We start from the raw sequence: 26328 nt of genomic DNA on the forward strand, positions 1-26328 counted from the left end.
AGGAGGGGAAGGCCCTCTATAAGGTGGATTGATTCAGTGACTGGGGTAATCGGGATGGGTGTGTCGGAGGCAGTGCGATTGGCACAGGATAGAGCAGGGTTTAGGGCTGTTGTACATAAGGTCGCTATGAGTCGCAAGCAACTTGACAGCACCTAACAACAATAACAAGAAGAGTTGGACTTATAAAACATACTCATCATTTCTCAAGCTGAAGAACTGAAGAACAAATTCAAGCCTCCGATTACAATACTGAAGGATTCTATGGACAAAATATGTTCACGCTGAGACATCAAAAGGAAAAAAGGTTGTGATATAGATTTCTGACTTACAGAATGCCAATAAATAAATTTCTCTTCTTTAAAGCCACACACATTTTGTGGTTGTTTTTTGTTTTTGTTTTTTTGTTTGTTTGTTTGTTTGCTTGTTTTACAATAGTCCTGTTGTTGTTATTGTTATGTACCATAGAGTTGGAAGCAACTCATTGCTGATCCTCCAGCAGGTTTTCTACTATGGGAAAAATATTGAATGATGCATCCATCAAAAGAAAGTGGTTGAAATACTCAAAGTCATTGTTAAAAAAAATTAGTCAACACTAAACTTCTTCTAAGTGGTCTAGCACTGGTCTGACAATTTGCTGTACAAACGTAACTCATGGTTGCTGTGATGCTAGACACTGTTAAACTGATGTGTCAAATGTGATAATGGTTACTCCTGGTGGACAGTGTTTGGTAAAGCTCCCAGATTAAAACAGACATGGAAGCAGGAGTTTCATCCACTTCCAAAACAACTTACCTCCATAAACTCTATGAACTTAAAGAAATGATGAAAGTTATGCAAGAGTTCAGAACTTTTGTTCATAGGGGCACTATGAGTCATCTACAACTCGATGGCACTTAATAACATACCTGTTCAGGAGAAATCTCTGGTGACCTAGTGGCAAGGAGTTGCACTGCCAACCCAAAGGACAGTGCCTTGAATTCACCAGCTACTAAAAGAGGGGAAAGATAGGCAATTTCTTCCCATGTGATATACAACCTCTGAAAACCCATTGGAAAATCAGCTCTGAGTTGGTTCTAACTCAAGGACATATAACAATAGAAAAAGCCTTTTCAGAAAGTAGAATGAATCAAGAACCTGTAGTACTGAAGAAAGGGGTTCAAGCTGCACTGAAGGTATTGACAAAAAAAAAATAAGGCCCTGGGAATTTATGGAATACCAATTAAAGTGTTTCTACAAGCAAATGCAGCCTGGAGATGCCCACCAGCCTATGCCAAGGACTTCAGAAGACAGAAGACAGTTACCTGAGCAGATCCTTATTTGTTCTCAAAGAATGTGGTAATTATTAAAAATATCATTACTGTTAAAATATCATTACTATTACATGAAAATAAAATCTTGCTGAAAATTACTCAAATATGACTTTGAACTTCCAGAAGATCAAGCTGTATTCCTAAGAGGCTGTGGCACAAGGAATATCGTTGCTGACATCAGATGAATCTTAGCTAAAAGCAAAGAATCTAAAAAGGTGCTTACTTGTGTTGTATTGATTATGCAAATATATTTGACTATGTGTGAATCATAATGAATTATGAATAATATTGAAAAGAATGGAAATCCCAGAAAAATTAATTGTACTAATATGAAATCTACATAATAGACCAAGGGGAAAAAAAGTCCAAATAGAGCAAGGTAGCATTGCATGGTTTCAGTCAGGAAATGTGTGAGTCAGGGTTGCATCCTTTACATATATTCAATCTTTACACTGATGGACTATATAAAGAAGAATATGGCATCAGGAATGAAGGAAGGCTCACCAACAACATGTGCTATGTAGTTGATACAGCCTTGTTTGAAGAAAGTAAAAAAAAGACTTGAAACACCGTAGATTGTCAAAGCCTTCAATAAGAATTACATCTTAACATCAAAAACCAAAAATCCTCCCCACTTGGCTAATAGGTCACATCATGGGAGATGGATAAAAGATTGAAGTTGTCAAGGTTTTCATTTTACTTGGATACACATGTAGTAGCAGTCAAGCAATCAAAAAACATGTGGCAATGGGGAAATCATCTGTGAAGGAAGACATCTCCAAAGTTCTAAAGAGCTTTGAAAGTTGGGAAATTAAAACAACTATGAGATTTTATCTCACCCCAATAACAATAGCAAAGTTCAACAAAGCAGCAAACAACAAATGTTGATGAGGTTGTGGAAAGATTTGAGCTCTTAATCACTGTTGGTGGGAGTTTAAAATGGTGCATCAACTACAGAAAGTGGTATTGTGCTTTCTCAAAAAGTCAGAAATAAAAATGCCATTTGACCCAGCAATTCCAGTTCTGGGAATATGCTCTATAGAAACCAGAGCTACCACCCAAACAGATCTATGCATACCCATGTTGCTGCATCATAAACAATAGCAAAGAGATGGAAGCAACTCAAATGTCCATCAACAAATGAATGGATAGGGGGGAAAAACCAATAAAAATCAAGGAACTCATAAAATATTATGCAACATGGGTCGCCCTGGAGGACCTTTTGCTGAGTGAAATATCTCAGTCACAAAAGGACAAATATTGCATAACACCACTGTTATAAAATAGGACCTACATGGGAAAGAGAAGAGAGGACAATTAATGAACACTGCATTGGAATAGGTGAAGATAAGAACTCTTTAAAAGAAATATATGACTAGAGATTATTTGTATGACAGCAGTCCAGAATAAGAGGTGCACAGCAAAGTGGACTGGAGAAGGGTGGGAGAAGGGAGGAAATTATTAAAAAATGAATAAGGTTTTGTATTTTATTTAAAAAAACAAACACAAACTAACTGGGGAAGCATAGGGAGGAAAATATGCAACAATAAATAAATGAAAATCCAACTTTTATGTAAATCTTTGTTAAATTCATAATACAAAATAAAGTAAAAAAAGAAAGTTGGAAAAGAAATAAGAAAGAGTGCAGAAGAATCAAGCCTTTGAATTATGTTGCTGATGAGTATTAAATATCCCATGAACTTCCAAAAGAAAAAAAACCCTCAAATCTATCTTGAAGGAAATACAATCAAAGTGCTCCTTACAGGCACTTTTGGTGAAGCTTTCTCTCATATCCTTTGGGCAGTCAGAATGGGTCTTCGGTAAACTGACATCATCCTGGGAAAGGTGTAGGACCAGAGAATGAGAGGAAAATCCTTAGCAATATGTATTCACACAGTAACTATGATAAAAGACTTGAGTGTAGCAGAGATTATAATGATGGTGGGAGATAGAGACATGTCCAGATCTGCTGTTCATAGGATCCCGAAGAGTTGTAGTTGAGTCAAGAGCACCTAACAACCTAATAGCAACAATGCATAAACAAAGGCCAGAATAAGCATTGCGTCACTGCTATATCTCCAGAGCACAGATTTTGAATGTGGTAGAAAGCTGACTGTGATAGCATACTCAAAGATGACAGCCAACTACCTCACTTAAAAGTGTGTCACAATCTGTTGCATCACCATCTATTGAGCCTTTATGTTAGCAGCAAAATTCCCCATGGACTACCACCACACTCCCCACACAGGTCAAAATCGGAAGTGAGAGAGATTTCGTTTCTTTGCAATCCAACCTGGTTTTTGACACCTCTGAACCCTTGATATCCAAGGAGCCTCTCAGTGTAAAATGCATTGGGATGATGTTCTGGGTCCTTTTTTTTTCTTTTTAAAATTGGTTTTCATGAATCCAGTTTTAATTCACAGTAAACCTGTTTCTGTCAGAGTAGAATTGGGCCCCACAGAATTTTCAGTGGCTGGCCTTTTGAATGTAGATCATAAATCCTTCCTTCTGTGATGCTCTGGATAGATTTGTGGCATCCAGTCTCAACTTTCTAGTTACTAACTGAGCATATTATTGGTGTTTTATTCTATTATGAAGAATTCAAATTTCTTGACAGTGAAAGGAATGTTTTCTCTTGTGTCTGTAACAAAACTGAAAATACAAATTAAAAATACGTTTACCTTCTCAGACCAAACGATATACTCTGAGAATTTACAAAATGAACAGACTTAGACTGAAGGCTATTCATTGTCTCAGGGCCATGGGGTGTTGGTGAAGATTTTCCTGATTATTCTGAAGACTCCCATTCCCAGGCCTGAGCTCCTAAATGATGCATTTAGGAGCTTTGAGGACATTTATTTAACAGTCAGCCTGTACTGGCTCTAGGAAGCCTTTCAGCCTTTTTTGCAGGTCATTTTTCAGCTTCCTGGTAATGAACAAAACAGGTCCGATAATTTTCAATAATATACTCAGGAAATGTGTGCGGCAGGACTTCAGCTTTCAAACAGTTGACACAGAAATCCAGTTCAATCAATGTTGAGAGTGTTGCCTGAAGACAGTCTGTGTTTTGGGACTAGCCAGAGAGCTCTATCAGCCACAACAAGGCCATATTTTGACTGGTTTTCATCAATTTGACTTGGGTGTTTTTCTTCTGTTGTTTCCCCCCCCTCTTTTCCTCTGCTTCTTGTAAAAGCATTTGGCTTCGTAGCAGAAAAAGAATTTTTAAGCTGTAACTCAAAGTACTCTCTTATTCTGTCTCATAAAATGTGGGTTGGAGAATTTACCTTATGGTTTTGGCTTCCAGCTAAAAGAAAGCAAGACTCAAATGCATCAGAGGATAATATTAAATGACCACTTGGGTTTTATTATTATTCTCTCCCTTAACCTGAAATTGTCGCATGTACTTCTTGACGCCAAGCAACATTCCCTTGAGGACCTTGAATGAAGTGGTCTGTGGAGTGGATTACCCCATACGCAAAGTAAGCCCAGGTTCATTGTGCTTGCTTACTAGTCTGTAGTGAAGAGTTACACGCTGTTTTCTTTTCACCTGTTTTTCTACACATCGTGTGAAACTGCTCACTACACATTAATAAGTAAACACAAGTCAGCCCATACTTAATTTCTTTTTTAACTGAGAATTCCACCACCATGGGGGATTATGAATTTGAAAAGAGGCTTTACATAGGAAGAGCAGGATCTTTGAAGTGGAGAAGAAACGTGAAATTGTTCATTAAAGAGTAGGAAGGAAGCACAAGTAAGCTGGTGCTTAGCTTGTTTATTGGGTTATATGTTGCTGGGACTGGAATAAACACATGTGCTCCTGCCAGAACGAGCATAACAAATGTTAAAGACTTCTCCAAAGTACTAAGGAGCAAAGATGATGATTTGAAGATTATGGCGTGCCTGATTCAGGCCATGGTGGTTTTAATCACTTGCTATGACTCTGAAAGCTGGATAATGAATAAGGATGTCAGAAGAAGAGTTGATGCCTTTGAGTTGTGGTATTGGAGAAAAGTACTAAAATACCCACTAGAAGGCCAGAACAGCAAACAGATAATGTCTTAGATAAAGGGCAGCCAGAATGCTTTTTGGAAGCAGTGATGGTGAAGTCTCATCTCACATGCTTTGCACACATTGTTAAGAGAGGCTTCATTGGAAAGTGACATGGGAAGATTTTCAGCAACGTGGATTGACACAGTGACTGCACCAATAGGCTCAAGTGTTTCAAGAGATGATGAGATGGCACAGGAGAGGACATGATTCATATCTTTTGTTCATAGGGTAACTACAAGCTATACTTGACTCAACAGCACATAATAACAAAGAAAAATCCAAAGGTACTAAGGAAATGGCTCTAAACTGATGGAGGTCCTGCAAGATGCTGTACTATGTGCTGACTCGGAAAAACTTAGGGCAACATGCTGAAAGCATTTGCAGGCTTGGAAAAATAACTGGTTTAATAATTCAAGATGCTTTTAAGTCACAAAAAAAATACATAAAAACAAATAAACCTTCCTTTCCAAAATTTATGTTGTATGGTAAGCCACTCTTTAAATGAAAAAGCCAGATCCTGCAATCAGATGAAAATTCATTTCTACAAAAATCTTAAACAATTGACACAGAAACTTACTACACTACATCCCAAATGGATGAATGGAAAGATCAATTTCATGACTTCAAAATATTTAGATGAAAAGTGAAATATTTAGTCAATACCCCAGATGTATTTCCATCTGGATGTTATGCAACTCTGTTCTTCCAAGGGGATTTTCCAAGTGTTCTATAATCCTGGATGACTTTAGTGGTTTTTGTTTTGGGGTTTGTTTTGTTTTGTTTTTTTAATCTCCCATATTACTAAAGAGCAGACAGTAATATGTACACCTGGATTTGTGAACTTTGGTACTATTAGCACTTTGAATTGGATAATTCTTGGCTAGGTTGACGTTTCTGTGCATTGTATATTGTAGAGAGAGCTTTGGTGGCCTATCACTCTCCACGGTAACAGCCAAAAATGTTGCCACACATTGCTAAATATCCTCTGGGACCAAAATTGCCACCAGTTAAGAACATACTTTACTTTTTTTTTAATATATATTTTACTTTGTTGTTGTTGTTATTGTTATTGTTGTTATTGTTATATGCTGTTGAATCAGAACGGACTCATGGCTCACTCTCCAGTGTCTTTTCAAAGACAATTGCTTGGGAGGAGATTATCCATTTTTCTCCTGCAGAGAAGCTGGTGGATTCAAACTGTGTAACTTTATGGCAACATTGCAACTCCTTGCTTACCACTAAGCCACCAGAGTTCCTTCTACTTTACTTGCTTTTACTTGTTCCATTCCAAATGTCCCCTATGAGGTAAGTATTCGGTATAATTAGCCTCAAATTTATTCCTAGCTTATAGAGAATAATGAGGCATTATGTATCAAGTACTGCTATAACAAAAATACAACTGAATTACTGACAAATAGAAATTTACTTTTCTCACAGTCTCTCTCTCTCTCTCCCCCTCTCTCTTTCTCTTTCTCTCTCCCTCTCATTATCATTTGGTTTGTAACCAACTCATAATGAACACTCCACTGGTTTTCTGAAGCTAAAAATTACATGAGAGAAGATTGCTCATATTTCTCCTAAGGAGACACTGTCAGATTTGAATTATCAAAGCAGCTCAGCCTGTGTGCTGGGTTGGCAGAACAACTCTGTTGGACTATCCCACTTAGAGTCCTTCCTCACACAGTTTAGGAGACAGTAAGTCTGAATTCAATGTACTAGCACTAAGGAAAATCTTTTTTATCTTTGTGGGTTTGAGGGAAATGCCCTTACCTCCTTTCACTATCTCCGGTATCCTTTGGAGACCTCTACCTGTCTTGCAATTAATCTTTTCTTGGGTCTAAGTGCACAGGGACCCCAGGTCCAAAAGATGCTCTCTGTTCCCAGCTCTTCTTTCTTGGTTGTAGTGAGATCCCTCTTTCTCTTGCTGATTCCTTTTATCTCTTGTGAGATAAAGGATGATGTAGGCCATATCTGAGAACAATTCTTATTTCAATTGGAGCTGTGACTTGAGTAAGGATATTGCACTCTGCCCTAATCCCATTAAAACCGATTGGTATCTGATCACATCATGATGATGATTGCATTATTTTATATTTGTCAAGTTACATCAACCTACTGGGAGTCAGGGCCCAACCAAGTTGACATATACTTGGAGGGATAGAATTCACTCCAGGACATGGAGCATAGAGCGGGTTAAGCAATTTTTCAATGTAACAGTCTATTGAGTGGCAAAAGCAAGATTTCAACTTGGTCTTCAGCTCACACTTTTTAACCCTATACCAAAAATGAGATGCTGTCAACTTGATTCCAACTCCCAGCAAGCCTAGGGATTTCAGAGAAGATCTGTCTTATATAGGGTTTACATAGCTATGACTTTTAGAAGCAGATCATCAGACTTTTTTTCCAATGTACCTCAGGATAGGTTTGAACTACCATTCTTTCTGTTAGTAGCTTTATAAATACCCCATTTCAAGTTGGACAAGATTGTAAATGTTCTTTCTGTGGTCTAAAAATATTTAAGATTTATAAAGAAATTTTATCTAAGAGGACTCATTACTGACAACCATGAACCAATGGCAATAATAAGTGATCTTAGAGGAGTTATAAGATGGTTCTATCCAAGTGTCTTCCCAATTCAAAGACATCCATTGGAAGGAAGAAAACAACTACCTGGACATTTTTACTTGGAAATGGACAATTGAGCCATATGTAAATGTTTTGCTTAAAGTTATTTCCATTACTTAAATGAGTAGATAAGTCTTCTAGATTCACCATAAAGCAGACTGGTTGACATTGATCACATTTAACTTGGTGGAAATATAATGGAATTTGGAAGTTAAAAATGCATAGCATTTTCTATGTACAGGTTAAGAAAACAAAGATTCTTACCACTAGGCCAATTGCCAGCATCATGATACATGGTGAAGAGATTGAGATTGTTAACAGCTTCAGTTTGCTTGACTCCACAATCAACATTCTTGGTACCAGCATATAGGAAACTAAAAGATAAATTGCATTGGAAAAGTCTGCTGTCAGAGGCCTCTCCAAAGTACTGAATAAAATGATGTCAGTGTAGAGACTAAGGTGTGCCTGGTACAGGCCATATAGCCTTTTGCACTTACTTGCTATGTATCAGAAAGCTGAAAAATGTCTAGGGACGATAGAAGAAGAATTGGTGCCTTTGAGCTGTGGTGCTGGAGAAGAGTATTGGATATACGATGAACTGCTAGGAGAATAAACATGTTCATCCTAGAGAGGAAGAGACCAGGCTGCTCCTTGGAGGAAAGGATTCTGAAGCTTCATCTGACATACCTTAGGCATGTTGCAAGGAGGGACCTGTCCTTGGAGAGGGACATCATGCTTGGGAGAGTAGAGGGACAGTGCAAGAGAAGAAGACCCTCGATGAGATAGACTGATTCAGTTACTTGGGTAATGGAGGTAGGTGTACTAGAGACAATAAAATTGGCGCAGGATAAAGTAGAGTTTAGGGCTCTTGTACATAGAGTCACTATGCGTTGCAAGCAACTCAATGGTACACGACAACACAACTGCAGACATTTGGGGAAATTTCTTTACAGGGGTAAATTGTCTTCACAGATGACTTCTTGTCTGAAACAGAAGTGCAGGCAAATGACCCTGGAGGACATTATGCTGAGTGAAATATCTGTCACAAAAAGACAAATATGGCATAATGCCACGGTTATAAAACAGGGCTGACATGGGGACTGGGGGGAAACTAAGAAAAGAGGGGATAAATAATCTACAAAGCATTGAAACAGACAAGGGAGACAACTGTATAAAAGGAATATATGATTAGGTATTATTGACATGACAAGAGTCCAGAATAAGAGCTGCATAGTAAAGTGGTCTGGGGTGGGGGTGGAGGTCTGTATAACAGTGAAAGAACTTTTTTCCCCAAAGAAAAAAAGCTATCTGGATGGAGGGACACAGGGAGGGAAATGTGCAAAAATGAACGATTGGAAACCCAAGTTCCTTATAAACTCTCATTAAAATTTCAATTAAAAAAAAAGATGTGCAGCCAGTGTGCTTGTTAGAGGCAAGAATGGCAAAGCTTTGTGGTAAATACTTTGGACGCATTGTTAGGAGAGGTTATTCTTCGGAAAGGGACATCATGCTTGGAAAGGTGGAAGGTCAGCAAAAGAGAGGAAGACCCTCAGTGAAATGGATTGAGACAGTGACTGCGGCAGTGGGCTAAAGTGTGCAGGGGAGAATAAGAAAAACTGGATGAAATATGTTTACGGCATTGAAGTCTATGGGGGAGAGAATAGTCTAAAAGTATTATATTTTAGGGCATTATTTTTATCGTAGGAGTACGCAACGAGGGTTGCAGAGTGGATTATATTTGGGGGTAGGGGGTGGGGTTTGGAGAGGTGCGGGGGGATTGTGTACCAATGAGGGAGTTTTTCTTTTGCTGAGCAAGGAGCTAAGGAAGGGGGGGGGGGGTTTATGCGGGGAGAAGGGTGCAACAATGAATGAATGGAATTCCAAAATCTCTGTAGATGTTCATTGAAATGAAAAATAAACAAACTAAATTATAAAAAAAAAAGAATGGGGCAGTACAGGGCAGGGCTCTGATCTGTTGTTTGTGGGCTCACTATGAGTCGTACTCGACTCCATGGCACCTAACAACATCATGTACCAAGCACGGTGCTAAGCACCAGAGCTAGAACACTAAACATGGCTCTTGTCCACTGGAGTTCACAATGTGGGTGTGCGGAAGAACACTGAAACATTGCCAGTATCTACCAATATGAGATGAATGAGATTGTACAGGGTATGAAGCAAGCACATGGCAAAGTGTGTCATGCTTCTCAGGATGTGTAGAGTATAACCTGAAGCCTTACAATATGAAGAGAACTTTACCAGGAAAATCAACCTGCAAAATAAAAATAAATAAATAAATAGTATGGAGATAATTGCTGTAGTTTGCTGTCAAGGTGGAACTGACCCATAGCCGAGCCTCTGGTGGGTTTTCAGAAGCAGTTAATTGCTTGTGAGGCGATTTCCCACAGCATGTGCTAATCTTTACAGGTGAGAGAGCATATGCTCATTTGGTGAACTGGAAATACTTAAGAATATTTGGAGGACAGAGTGCAAATGAGAGGAAGGGTTAGAGGAGTGTTTCCAGTCAGCTTGGAAAGGGCAGTGGGAATCACAGATAAAGATTTGTAATTCTTACTCTTCGAATTCTTACCCTTTGAATTCTTACTCTGAAGACAGTGGGAAAACACAAAGGGATTTTTTTAAGTAAATTAATTAAAATGCTACAACTTGAACTTCTAAGAGGGAGATTTGTAACAAATAAATAATTTCTTTCTTATAAAAGTGAAGGTTTGTGAAACAAAACCATATCCATCTCAAAGACGGTAAAAGAGAAGGTCAGTTATAGGGGAGGAAGAGGATTTTTTTTTTTTAAACCTGGTTAAGAGAGGTCTAAACTCAAAACCTAGCCCACTGCCATAGAGTCAATTCCACTTTATGGTGCCCCTGCGCCAGGATTCCAAGGCTATCAAGCTTTCCAAAGGGTGCTGCCTCGTTTTGCCAGCTGCTAACTGTTTTGCTAGCAACCTGACTGACACAATGGACTAACCCAGAGACAGCAACGAGGGGCTTAAGCAGTACAGAGATGTTGAGTATACCTAGCAGAGGCCAAGCTTTCAATTTGTTGTCATAGGGTTGCTGTGGTTGACTCGAGGATATCTAATCCCACCACTAGAGCTTCATGGAAGAGACTGAGAGAAATTAAGTTCAGTTCTTGCCTAAACTTTGTCAGCAGCTCACTTTATGCCTCTGAGCCTGCTCTGTGGCTAAGTTTCCTACCTGTTACATGAGAATTAATCTATTGATTTCATGCTGTGTTCCTTGTGCTGAGCCCAGCTCTTGACACTCATTAGACCTTCTGATTATCATATTCAGCTGCCTGAGGCCATTGCAGATCAGCAGAATTATCAGGTTCCCACATTAAGGGACTTATGTATGAAGGAAGGAGACTTGGAGCCTCTTTGGTAAAGAAAGAGTAGTAAAAATGGTGATAGACTTTCCTTATCTTCTCCAGTTTTCCATGGTCTGGTCCTTGAGGTTTCAACCTTGTATTGAACCGAATGACCTTTGCTTTCTTGCCCACTCCCCAACATCACTTTCATTTTCACCTTAACAACTATCTTGTCAATATGTTCCTGTAACATATGATTGAAAATATGCCACACTCTTGAGAATGTGCTCAAGGGAATTAATTTCTCATGTTCCCCTTGCTTTTCAGATAGAGTATGTAAGATCAAAATAAAATGCATCAAAGAACTCCTTTATGGAAATCTTGGCAGAAAATAATCCATCAAGCTTTGAGACAGTCACTGAGGTTCTTAAAACTAGGATGACTGCCTGAGTACAAAATCCGTGACTGATGTTGAAATAGAACTAGTTTAAGCCCAGCTTCAGTTTCTAAAAACAATGAAAATATGCAGCACCAGGGCAATATAACTTCAAAATCTAAGTGTGGATTCAGAATTAACAAAAGAGAAGGGTCATTTGATAATAAGACCAGTTTCTTACTATCATCATAATAATATTTGATACATTCAGGAAGATGGTGGCTGTTGGCATGTGCCATCGAGTCACTTGCGACTCATAGCAACCCTATGAACAACAGCCTTAAACCCTGCTCTATCCCTTGACAATCTTATTGACTCCCACATGCCTATCCCCATTAACCCAGTGACGGAATCAATCCATTTCATTGAGGGTCTGCCTCTCCTGAGCTGTTCCTCCACTGTCTCAAGCGTAACGTCCCTCTCCAAGTACTGATCCCTCCTTGCAACATGTCCAAAGTATGTCAGATGGAGCTTCAGAATCCTTGCCTCCAAAGAGCAGCCTGGATTCACCCTCTCCAGGATGAACTTGTTTGTTCTCCTAGCAGTCCATGGCATACTCAGTACTCTTCTCTAGCACCACAACTCAAAGGCATCAACTCTCCTTCTATCATTCCTGTTCATTGTCCAACTCTCTGATGTATAGTAAGTAATTGCAAAGACCATGGTCTGTATCAGGCACACCTTAATCTCTAGACTGGCATCATTGTTCCCTAGTACCTTGGAGAAGTCTCTGACAATAGACTTTCCCAATGCAATTAGTCTTTTAATTTTCTGGCAACAATTTCAATCTGTTCATCATCCATCATGATGTTGCCAATTGGCCCATTGGTGAAAATCTTTGTTTTCTTGATGTCAAGCTTCAATCCATCTCTGAAAAGGAAGATGGTATAGCCGGATAAATAGCACCACACAATCCACAGTGCAAGCTTTTCTTCTCTTTCTTTCTTTTTTTTTTTTTCACTATGTACCTTTTTGCTCCAAAAGTCAATTTCCAGAGGAAAGTTACTCTCTAATGTCTAGTATGAATTACACTGCCAGTTGTCTCATGGAGAATAAGGTAGGAAAGTCTGCATGCTAGATAGCAAGATGACCTTGTTGTTGTTATGTGCCATTGAGTTGCCTGCGACTCATAATGACCCTATGTACAATAGCTCTGAATCCTGCCCTCCCTGAGCCAATCTAATCATCTCTGACAGACACAATCTTATTTCTCCAGTCACTGAGTCAGTCTGTCTAATCCTGGGTCTTCTTTTCCTGCTCTGTCTCTTTACCCGTCCAAGCATGATGTCCTTCTCCAAGGACTGGTCCCTCTTGACTGTGTGACCAGAGTATATAAGAAAGAGCTTCAAAGTCTTTGCCTCTAGGGAGCAATCTGGCTTTACTATCTCCAGGACAGACCTGTTTGTGCTCCTGCCTATCAACAGTATATTCAACACTCTTCTCCAGACCGCAACTCAAAGGCATTGATTCTTCTTCTATCATCCTTAGTCATTGTCCAGCTCTCTGATGTATAACAAGTAATTGCAAAGACCATGGCCTTTACTAGGTGCACCTTAGTCTCCAGACTGACATTGTTACTCTTCAGTACTTTGGTGCGGTCCCTGACAGCAGAATTTCCCAATGCAATTCATCTTTTGATTTCCTGACTGTTGGTGCCAAATGTTGATTGTGGAGCCAAGTAAGTGGAAGTTGTTAATAGTCTCAATATCATCCCCATCTGTCATGAAGTTCCCAATTGGTCCAGTGGTGAGAATCTTTGTTTTCTTGATGTTGAGCGTCAATCCGTATAGCCTAAGCAGGCAAAATGGATTTTGGAAGAAATCAAGTTGATGTTGTTAACTGCCATAAAATTGAGTATAACTCAAAGCAACCCTATGAACAATAGACCTAAACCCTGTCGTCTCCTTTGCCACCTCACCATCTCCAACATATGAGTCCATTACTGCAGTTTCAGTGTCCATTCATCCCACTGTCCTTGATCCACCATCTTCTATCCGTGTGGCTTTGGAAACTTGCAAATTGTTCTGTTATTGCTTCCTCAAAAGAGCTCTGGTGGTTTAGTCAGTAGCCAGTTGTACCTCCAACAGTTCTAATCCATCAGCTCTTCGCTGGGAGAAAGATGGACAATCATCTCCCATTGATTTATAGTCTCGGGGAAACTGCTGTCAGAAACTGAGTTTCTGAACTTGCACAATTGAGAATTATTCTAAAGATACCCTTAAGACTTAGCCAAGATAGGCTGGCACTTTATCTACAATAGCCTGTAATATATAGTACAACATCTTTTCTACAATTTTGTAGTGACACATTACATTTAATGGAGAGTCTGTGAAAATAAAGAGAACCTTTGATGAGACTGACAGACCCAGTAGCCATAACCATGAGATCAAGTATATCAAAGGAGATGAAGATGATTCAGGACTGGGTACCAATATGTTCTCTTATATGTAACATCAGAACTGACTGGAGAGCACCTAACAAAAACAATTATGTGAGCTAATTGGCATAATCATGATAGATAGAGAAATGATTATTAACAATTTCCTTTTGCTCAGGTCCACAATCTCTTGGCACTAGCAGTCAAAGGACAAGTTGCATTGGGAAGGTCTGCTGTCAGGGACTTCTCCAGAATGCTGAAGAGCAAAGATGTTAGTCAAGAGAAGAAGGTGCACCTGATCCAGGTTATGGTCTTCTCAATTATTTTCTATGCATCTGAGAGCTGGAAATGACTACAGATGACAGAAGAAGAATCTATGCCTTTCAGTGCTTTAGAAAAGTATTGAACATACTATGGTCTACTAAGAGAACAAACACTTCTGTCCTGAAGAAGGTTGCTCTTTGGAAACAAAGATGCTCAAGGTCTATCTCACATACTTTGGGCATGTTTCCAGGATGTACTAGTCCTTGGAGAAGAGGATATACTTGGAAGAGTGGAGGGTCAACGCAGGAGAGAAAGACTCTGGATGTGATGGAGTGACTGTGGCAATGGGGACAAGTGTGTGAGAGACAATGAGATTGGCTCAGGATAGGGCAATGTTCAGAGCTACTGCACACAGGATCACAATGAATCATAATAGACTCTATGGCACATACAACAACAACAAAGGATTTAAGCTAAAATCTTACGTTTTTTTCCTCTACCAAAGCCAGTATAAAACCATACTTTGAGACTATTCTGTACGGTATGGAGGCCATTGATTAAGTAATACACTCCTGACTCTCCATTAGTCTAAAACCCAAATGATCTCTCCTTATATGGTTTATTTTTACATCAGTCATTCAGCACTAGATTTTTGTGGAGTCCAACAATGTCTTGCATGCTCGAGATACAGTGGTCAGAGTTTAATGGGGGAAACAGACAAGCAAAAAGTCATGACAAAGTAATCAGAGGGAAAGTGCAGGGAGCAGCTTGGAGAGACACTTACCTCTGATTTGGAGCATTAGGAATGGCTTTCTGGAGGAGGGACATCAATCTTAGTACCTGAGGATGAGTGAGAGAACGATAAGGGAGGTGGTACAGGAAGAGTGTTTTGGACAAAGAGAACAATATGTCGAAAGATTAGAGAAGATAGAACAAGATGAATCCTAAAAAAGTAAAAGGCTTTTGTGCTGGGGCTGTAAATTTAAGAAGACATTTTGATTCCATGGGAAAGTGTATTGAGTTGAAAGCAAGAGAGACAGATGAGAGCCATACCTGGAAGCAGAAACTTTAGACGTGGTAGAGGGGAAAGTGAAAGTGTTCGCTACAGCTTATGTTGTTCGGATGCATAATTGAATCCCATTTAAATGTACTTTGGAATGCTAAATTAAAAATTGCTGGTTTAATTTTATACCTGAGATAAGTGAGACTCACAGAAGATAAGTAACTTTCCAGAAGCTATCCAAGCAGTTAAGTAAGGCTTCAAAACTGGAGTTTCCTAATTGCAAATACCACACTGTAGACCATGGGACAATCCTTTTCAAGATGATCCCAAATCTTAGAAACAGTGTAGGTTCACAAAACCATAGGTTGCTATGCTGAAATATTGAAAATTGTGAGTGCAACGAACTGCTGAACAGAACTCAAAGGGAATTTCAGGGTATCAAACTAGGAATCTGAATCTTGGAGGATAAGATAACATTCCTTATACTGGGGAAAGGCAGATAAGGCCATTTTGGGTCACAAGGTGCTCAGGACTAGGGTCCTCTCTCCTATTGTTAAGAGTTGCTAAACACTGGAGTTGAAGCGTAAAGGAACCTGACTGTTACTGAGTAAAACCTAGGGTCTCTCCTACCAGAGCCAGAACTCATGCCCTTCCTGCATGACTCCAGTCTCCTCTACATCCCTTAATATTTTAGTGGTGCTACTTGATAGCTCACACCTGGTACTCCTTCAGCAAAGGCGGCTGCCACCCACTCCGAACATATTGCGAAAGTAAATAACTCACTTAGCACAAACCTAATAATCCCTCCACAAAATTCAGAGAATATGAAAACGAATCACCCCGTCCAGTCCCCTCAGCTTACGGGAACAGACGAGGCTTTCATTTACTCCAGCCGTCCATATGTTTGAAGGTCAAACAACACCTGGGTATTTCTTTGAAATAAACTAATTGAGCTTGAATGATTTAGAGTCAGTCTCGATGAAAGACTCATTGGATCACCTATGGAAAGGGAGGATAGGCTTTTGAAACCTGGTTCCTCCAACCTCAACTCTATCAGATGGTAATGAATATGTAATACTGGTTTAAGGTCAAGACCTGGACCAAACTGAGTCAAGAAGAAAATAAGGAAATGCTTGAAAACTTCTGGGGAAAGAAGGCTTGGCCCCAGGTGTGCAGAGTGGTAAAGAAATTAGGACCAGACAAAAGAAAGTTAGGTGGAGGCTGCAGGAAAGCGCGCCTCTCAACCCAACTTGTGCACTTAAAACCCCTTGGAAACTTGCTGGCACTGCAAACTTCCAGCTGGCCTTTTCCTCCTGTTTCTCTTAGCTGGTTTTCATGGAAACTTTGTTTGTGGTAACAATACGGTTAACACACAGAGATCAGTTTGATTAAGATTGAGAGAAAAACAATGACATCACTTATGTGGTTTGCATTGCATGGCGCCTGGTATACCACTTGGTTGGTCTGGTACAAAGCTTTTACCCAAAACCCAAAGGTTGGCTCAGTTGAGAGTGGGAGATCCCTTCCAGTGTAGACATGATCTCTCTGTTTAAGATTTCTTCCTAAATAATTCCCCCCTGGCTCACTCAGGACCACGCTCTCGTTGATTGTTACAGCAACACTACAGCCTAATATTAAAACAAAACAAAACAACAACCACAAAATAACTCACACCTAACAAAAACTCAATTTATTTTCTTCTAAGGTGCACACAGTACATTCTCTAGAGCTGACTACACAAAGCAAGCCTCCACAAATTAAAAAAAAAAAACAACCCACATTGAAATAATATAAAGTATCTTCTCAGATACCAAGGCTATCAAGCTAGCTAGAAATTAGCAATAAGATAAAGGAAAAAAAGAACACCCACACGCCCACGTGGAAGCTAAATAACACCTTACTTGAGCCCTACTGGGCTATAGAAGAAATAAAAAAGATATTAAAATGTTACTCAAAACAAATGAACATACAACATACCAAAACCTCTGAGATACAGCTAAGATAGTTCTCAGGAGGCAGTTCACAGCAAAACCCAAACACATATAAAAGAAAGGAGTAAAATAAACCATTTAACACCTCCAGCACCTCCAATAGTTTATTTCCATGGAAAATAAACAAGTTATTCCCACACCCTTTAGAAGAAAGGAAATTATAAAGATAAGAACTGAAATCAATGGGCTAGGAAAGAGAAAAATAGAAACCACCAACAAAAGCAGCAGCTGGTTCTTTGAAAGGGTTAATAAAATACACAAACTTAACAAAATAAATAAATTGGAAAACTTAAAAAGACAAAAATAACCACAATAAGAAATGAAAGAGGTGATATAATAACAGAACCAGCTGAAATTAAGTTGATAATATTGGAATATTATGAAAAGCTATACTCCGTTAAATTTGAAAACCTAGAGGAAATGGACAGATTCCTAGAAACTCACATTCTTCACAAAATGACGCAAACAGAAGCAGAACACTTAAACAGACCCATCATAAAAGAAGAGATTAAACAGGTCATAAAAACATGCTTGCTCTCAAAAAAAAAAAATCTAGTTCTAAGTGACTTTAAGGATGAACTCTACCAAACAGTAAGAACTAAACTGTCACCGATTATACTAAAATTATTTTTTAAAAAATAGAAAAATGAAGAACATTCCAGAGTCATTCTTTTAAGCAAGTATATATAGGTCCTTAATATAAAATCCACTCAAAGACATTACCAAAAAAGAAAAAGAAAACTGTAGAGAAGTATTTATCATGAACGTAAGTGAAAAAGTCCTTAACAAAATTCAGACCAGTTGAATTCAACAGTTGTTGCTGTTGATTGCCTTCTAGTCGAGCATGACTCATAGCAGACAAAAGGTCTGAAGCCCCTCTATAACTATCGACATTTATAAAAGTTCATAGGGTTTTCAGAGGTATGTTGTTTAGGAAGTGGATGTCACTCCTGTTTCCAAACCTGTCATGTTATTGTTGTTATGTGCCATTGAGGCACCTGCGATGCATAGCAGCTCTGAATCCCTCCCTGTCCTGAGCCATTCTCACTAATTCTGACACACCAATTCCCATTGCCCAATCACTGTATTAATCCATCTCATCCAGTGTCTCCCTCTCCTGTGCTGTCCGTCCAACCTTCTGAGCATGATGTCCTTCTCCAGGGACCAATCTCTCCTGGTCACGTGCCCAAAGTAAGTGAGGCAGAGCTTCAAAATCCTAATCTCCAAGGAATTCAACAGTATATTTAAAAATAATAATAATAATTTATCACATCCCAGTGGGATTCGTATCAGATATGCAGGGATGGTTCTACATAAGAAAAAAAAAACATTAATATAATTCATCACATTAATAATGCAAAGAACAAGAACCAATAATCCTGTCAATGGAAGTAGAAGGAGTCTTTGACAAAATCCAACACTGATTACTGATTAAAGCACTCAGGAAAATAGGAATGCAGGAGAGTTTTCTCAACATATTGTAAAGTATACATGCAAAATCAAAAGTCAACATCATCCTCAAAGGAGAGAGAATTCAGACATTCCTCTTGTGAACAGGGACCAGAGAAGGCTGAGTACTATTACCACTCCTATTCAATATTGTATTGGAAGTTCTAGAAATAGGTCAATAAGACAAGAAAAGGAAATAAGAAGCATGCTTGGGAGGGTGGAGGGACGGCGCAGGAGGGGAAGACCCTCTATGAGGTGGATTGATTCAGTGACTGGGATAATAGGAATGGGTGTGTCAGAGGCAGTGCTATTGGCACAGGATAGAGCAGAGTTTAGGGCTGTTGTACATAGGGTCGCTATGAGTCACAAGAGACACATAACAACGACACATAACAACAACAACACATGCAGATGATGTGATAGTGTACACAGAAAACTCAGAAGACTCAACAAAGTAAACTGTTAGACCCAGTATAACAATTTATTAGAGTGGCAGGATATAAGAGCGACATATAAAAATCTATTAGATTTCTCTATAGCAACAAAGAAAGCACAGAAAAGAATCTAGAAAAGCATTTCTATTTACAATAGCCAATCATAGGAGAAGAACAGACTGAGGAGAGCTTGATATTGGACTTGCTAAGAATGAGGTGCCTTTGAAGCATTCAAAACACAGCAAGTAGACAGCTGATATGTGTGGGTCTGGTATTAAGTGGGAGATCAAGACCAGTGATTAAAATTGTGAGTCATCTGGGCATGTGGAGAATAGAAAGTCATGACTGTGAATGAGCTCACCAGGGAGATAAATTAGAATCAAAAGAGGAGGCAGCCTAGATGGCCTCCAACCTTTAATGGTTGGGAAGAAGAAGGTGAGCCTACAGAGGAAAGAGCTAGGGAGCACTGGGGGTAAATAAAGGGAAGAATATGTGCCTAAAAGTCAAAAGAAGGAAGGAAATAGAAGTAAACAGTGTCAAATGCTCCTCAGAAATTAAATAAGACAAAGACTGAAAAATGTCAGTTGGATTTAGAATATGGAGGTCACAGCAGCTAATTTGACAATGAAAGAAAGGAGAAACAGCTGAAAAGGGGGAGACTACTTCATCTCTAACCTTTATACTATCTTCAGTCTCTTCTCTCTCCAATCACATAGCTCAAACCCATTCTTTGCCATTTACTTCAGTACCAAATGCTTCAGGATTTTGCTGTTTTCATTGTCACCTCTCATTATTTTCCTCTACTTTGATTCTCCATTTTGACTTCTGGTCCCTATCATATTGAAATTTTTAATTGCAAAATATAATATCCATTTTCTCTTTGCTGTATCTATTTGCACAAGCTGGCCTGCTCATATAACATGAAAGATCCATCTCTTATTTTTCAGCAAAGGTTGTCTAAAGAATTCAGAACCCCTGGTCCTGTTTTTAATTGTCTCATTGGCAAATTACACTATAACAAACCGTCATGGGAGCATTTGCTGACTTGGCCAGTAAACACAAAACACAATGTAAAGTAAAAGGTCATGCAAGTAATATATTCATGTGAGCAGCCTGTCTGAATGTTCATGAGGGGGGAAAAAACCAAAACAAAACATTATTTTGTGGCTTGAATCATTCTCTGCATTACAACAAAGTTAAAGCCCAAGATTCTAGGACATAAACCTTGTACTCACAAATTAACAGCTGGTCAAGATGCTATGCTTCTCATTTTACTCATGGATAAAATAAGCATAAAGATGCATGTCTTAAATCTTGATTGTAAAAGAGAAACTGTTCAGTTCTGTGTTTAATACATGTTAAACAGATAACACATTATAATAGGAACTCTATAGGGAATTGTACTGCTAATGCAAAGCCATGGCTCTCCGGCAATTACAAACCATCGGTGATTACTTGAGAAAGTTGGGCCATCACCTCCTGAACCATTTACAGTCTCAGAAATCCAAAAAAGGATCAGTTATGATTTGGTTCCTACTCAATGGCAATGAGTTATTGTTTTATTTAATAGTTATTGTAGTAGTGGCCAAGAACCACAATGGAGAAGTGTAGACAAGAACTCTATAATATAGTATAGTTTTTCAAGAGTTTTACTTAAATCCTGAGTATTTAGTTGAGCTCTTAAAAAACTAATTCTTTTAAAGAATATTCATTTCTGTTAGGTGCTATTGAGTTAGCTACAGATCATAGTTACCCTATGAACAATAGATGTAAACATTGACCTATCTGACGTAATCCTCACCACTTCCACCATGCTCAAGGCCATTGTTCGTCTCTTCCTCGTGGAGGCTCTTCCTCCCTCCTTTTCTCTGACCCTCCAACTTCCCCACATGGTGTCTTTTCCCAAAGATTGGCCTCTCCTGACAACATGCCCAAAATATGTGAGACCAATTTTCACCATCCATATCTCTAAGGAGCACCCTAGTTCTCTTCCTCCAAGATAGACTGGTTTATTCTTTTGATAGTCCATGGGGTATTCAGGACCCTTCTCTAACACCACAATTCAAAGGCACCAATTCTTATTTTGCCATCTGTCTTCATTATTCAATTTTCAGGTGCATAAGAAGTACTTAATAAACCCATTATTTGGGTCAAACACATCTTAGTCTTTAAACAGATATCATTGCTCTTTAGCACTTTGGAGAGGTACTTTACAGCAGATGTTTCCAGTATAATACATCTTGGTTTTTTGACTCCTTTTAACACTGGTGTTGGTTGTATATTCACACAAAGAATATTTGTTGCTGTTGTTATGTGCTGTTGAGTAGACCATGACTCATAGCAACCCTATGCACAATAGCTCTGAACCCTGCTCTATCTGGAGCCAATCTCACTGTCTCTGACACACCTACCCTCATAAAGTCAATCCATCACTTCTGGAGTCTTCTCTCCTTCACTGTCCCTTCTGTCTTCCAAGCATGATGTCCTTCTCTAAGGACTGATCACTTCTGACAATATACCCAAATATGTGAGAAGGAGCTTCAAAATCCTGGCTTCTAAGGAGCAGCTTGTCTTCACTTTCTGCAGTCTATGGTATGTTCAATATTCTTCTCCAGCACCACAAATCAAAGGCATCAACTCTACTGTCATCTTTGATCATTGTACAGCTCTCTGACGCATAACGAGTAATTGAGAAGACCATGGCCTAGATCAGGTGCACCTCAGTCTCTAGACTGACATCATTACTCTTTAGCACTCCACAGAGGTTCCTGACGATAGATTTTCATAATTCGTCTTTTAATTTCCTGCCTGTTGATGCCAAAAGTGTTGATGGTGGAGCCAAGCAAGCTGAAATTGTTCATAATCTTAATCTCTTCTCCATCTATCATGATGATGCCAGCTGGCCCAGTGATGAGAATCTTTGTTTTCTTGATTTTGAATATCAGTCCATATTGAAGACTACAGTCAAAATCCCCGACACACTCCTTTACTGATTTTGAGCTATGCAGTGTGTCCTTGTCAGGGAGCTCTGATGGACTAGTGGTAAAAGGCTAGGCTTCACTACCCAAGGCATTCAGTTCAAATTCACCAGCTGATTCAAGGAAAAAGAATGGGTAATCTCCTCCCATGTGGATTAACTGGCTCAGAAAACCTGCTGGAGAGTCAGCTATAGATTGATTTTGACTCAATGGTACACACAGCATAGAAATAATATTTACATCCTTTAAAATTTTGAATCCATTTTTAATAGACTACACTTTTCTCAACAAATATACCTTTAAAAAGAGAAAGAGGAGAAGAAAGAGGAGCTGCTTAAGTCTTTTTTTTTTTAAAAAACAAACAAAACTCTAGTGCAACAATGTATGAATGGATATCCAAAGTCTATGTAGACTTTCAATAAAACTAATAATAATTTTTTTAAAAAACCTAAATTTTTATTGTTTCATTCATCATTAAATAATACAAGTAATAAAGTGAATTAATAAAAAAATACAACAATGCATTGGTTGTTTTGTTTACAGAGAGAACAAACATAATAAAGCACAGTGTGTTCCAAGACATATCCCGATGATAAAAGCAGAATAGATGATGAAAATGTATACCATTCACTCATTCCTTCCTTCAATTAATACATTTGAGCATCTCCTCTAGAAAGAGGGAGTTCTCATGGCCTAGTGGCAAGAAGTTGCCTTATAATCCCAAAGACATGCAGTTCAAATCTGCCAGCTGCTCTGTGGGAAAAGGATGGGGAGTCTCCTCCCATGGGATTTACGGCCTCTAAAAAGCCTGCTGGAGGGTCAGGGGCAAGTTGGTCCCAAGTGGACAGCACACAACAACAAAAACAACAAGCCAAGAAGAGACAGTGAATTAAGGATCAAAATAAAAGAAATAGAAATTGTCATTTTTAAACTCCCATGGACAACCTTGTCTCATTGTTTAGAGTCAGTGAGGTAGGTTTGACGCCAAAGGAAAGAAGAGAGGTGTGAGTTATACCTAGAATTCTGCAATATGGCGTAAGGGAAGCAAATAATAATTAATATTGGAATTTCTACATCAAGTTGATTATCCACCTAGTGTCAGGTTAATGGCAACAGAAATGACATTCAGAAAAATGTCTCCACCCAGTAGCATCACTGATAAACTTACAAGAATAATAGTGATAATATTGATAACAATGATGTATCAGAAACCGTAATTTTGTATTTGAATGCATTGTACATATTTTACCTGTATTATCTCTTTGATCATGGTAAAAACTGCATGGAATAGAGACTACTTTATAGATAAGGAAATTGAGACAATTCTGGTAGAGTAGAATATGACAAATTTGTCCAGAGTCACACAGTTTAAATGGTGAAACTAAACCCAAAACCCACATGCTCTGTGATATTACTGCCCTTCTCAAGTTAATTTGCTTTTGGTCCCAAATTCTGAATTTTAAAGTTTCCGCATTCTTATTTGCTCTACCCACAGACCATTCAAAAGTCACAATAATCCTTACAAACCAACCATAAAACCACCTTTCTCTCTCCAATGCCTTTTACGGAGCTGGGGGTTGAGGAGTTGTTCTAAGGTGCTCTGCCAAGCAGCATTGGTACCCTGCCCCATTTTCATCCTCCCATGCAAATCTTCCCCATCCTTGGCCAAGCTGCTAAATTCCATCTAATTGACCTGCAAGTGCTTTCTGCAAATTAATCACTCTAAATCCTGAAGCTCAGCAAAAAGTTTCTCAGTCTGACCCTAGAACAACAACTAATTTTGGAACGAAAGGAATGCTTTCCCTCACTACAATAAAGGTCTCTGATTAGCCCACAGGATGTGGCAGGGCTGAAATTAACTGGGAGCCTAACTAGCGCTGGTGGCCTTGGAGACCTGAAGAAAAAGATATTCTTTCATTGGGTTAAGATTTTTCTAGCCACAAACCTTGTTTTTCTCAGGGCAAAGCAATCTTCCTAAGGAACTTTTTGCCTTTCACAGTCCATTTGGAATTTTTACAGAGACACAACTTTGGCTAACTAAACAGAATTCCTGTACTATTTTTGGGATTTCCTTTTAAATATAAGATCTGATACTTGATGCTAAGAACTGTGCTATTTAAAAAGTTAGTAAAAATACTAAGGTTGTACTTTCTACTTAGCTTAAATTACAGTGTCTTTAAATCAAGGATATTCGTGTTTAAATTGGAATGAACTTTTTGAGACATGTAATATATGCAAAATGCTCTTCTTTACTATTGTTTTATAATATTACAATACTCTTTTTGTGATTTTAAGCTCTATGTCACATATCCTGACCAATCCTTGAAGAAAGACATCATGCTCAGAAGGGTGGAGGGACAGCGCAAGAGAGGAAGACTCCAGATAACATGGATTGACTGGGGTTATGGGGTAGATGTGTTGGAGTCAGTGAGACTGGTTCATAATAGGGCAAGCTTCAGAGCCGTTATACACAGGGTCGCTATGTGTCGCAGGCAACTCGATGGCATATAATAACAGCAATAATCTTGGATATGAAATTTTAATTATTATTTTAGAGATGAAAAACAAGCAACTTTCTCAAAAATGTTGATACTTTTTAAAAGTTGATGAGATCATGCATGAAGTTCATTAGACTATTTTCCATTATTTTATTTATGTTTAAATCGTTATGATATCATATTGGCACTGTTGTTGCTTCCCCTAAGACAAATAACTTATTAGCAGATCCTCTAGTTTCAGGACCAAGTCACCAACTAAGAAACCTCAAGTTCTTAAGCCCAGTGGACAGTTTTAATCAGTGATTACCTGGTAACAAAATAAGGTCCTAGAAAAGAAAGATGCTTAGCAACTGAAATGAAACTTTTCATGTGATGTACTTAGCAGCAAGCAACTATTCTACAATAATTTTGGAATCTCAATTTCTGAGTATTTCTACTTTAAAAAAAACAAATCCTATGTAAAAATGCTCTTGTAGATCTACCAAAGTAGAAGGTTCGCTGTAAATAAGTTTTTGCATTTGTCTTCCCCTCTTTCCCCCCAGACAATGTGTAGTATAAACAGCTCCTTCATGACGCCAGGCCCAAGAACGTGCCATACGGCTGCAATCGCAGCATGGACTGGGCTGTTTCTCATCAAGATAGAATCTCATCAGGATTGAATGCCATCAAGACAGAAACCCATCAAGACACGCTGAGCACCTGTCAAATTGTGACTGGAGGGTCTTTTAACCTGATGCTTCTAAACAGCAATGCACTCGTCCACTTTTCTCATCCAATTACTATATATTTTATGGTTTCTTTTTTGTCTGTTTCTCAAAGTAACTTATAAAGTTGAAATAATTAATTTCTTTCTCTTAGTAGACTCTCATGGGTTTCTGAGAAACAAGCTACTCCCCTACTTTACTGGAAAATCAGGCTTAGAACCCCTAGGATTTACCTGGGGACTAATTCTCTAACAAGAATGAGGAGCACCATCTAACCCCAGTTGTTAGATACTTTATTCTCACGGACTGCCATCTCTTTGTATCCTTATGGAAAACACACAAGAATTCCTCCCTTGTCAAAGTACGAGTTTAGTGGCCCTCAGACTTGCCTGTGGGATGGTTTCTGGAGCAGCATCAGCTTAGGGGTTCTGGGAAGTATCAGTCATCTGTTGAGGGAGTTCAGGGCGGGGAGTGGGAAGCCTTTCTTACTTTGTTAAAAGAAAGGAGAAAGAAACTTATTTGTAAAACTGTAGATCTTAAACTGGGATGTAGGACGAGGGCAAGGTGGTTGGGCTGTGTCCTTTACTTATTGTGAAAATTATTTCTTAGGAAAATCCTTCCTAGTGAACATGACTCTGCAGCTGTGATTTTTCTACATAAAGAAAGCATTTTAGCCCATTAAGGATGCTAACAGGAGAACAGGTTTGCTGGGTTTGGGTATTTTTTTTAATTTTAGTTATATTTTTTTCCTGCTTTTTTTTTTAAAAACCAAATCTACTACTCCATAAAATTCCATATCAGGCATTTAAATATTGTTACATCAATAAGTAAAAGACTTTTATAGCTTTTATTAATGTTATTGCTAGGTGCCATGAAAT

The 26328-nt window shown here is 38.7% G+C and overlaps 1 pseudogene; it reads left to right on the forward strand.

The window, feature by feature from the left end:
• The first annotated feature begins 4708 nt into the window (after positions 1–4708).
• Positions 4709–26328, forward strand: part of LOC102868824 — an 84241-nt pseudogene continuing 62621 nt past the window's right edge.

This window comes from Elephantulus edwardii, unplaced genomic scaffold (assembly GCF_000299155.1).
Source record: "Elephantulus edwardii isolate Elephantulus edwardi_28Jun2011 unplaced genomic scaffold, EleEdw1.0 scaffold00132, whole genome shotgun sequence".
Taxonomy (NCBI): Eukaryota; Metazoa; Chordata; class Mammalia; order Macroscelidea; family Macroscelididae; genus Elephantulus; species Elephantulus edwardii.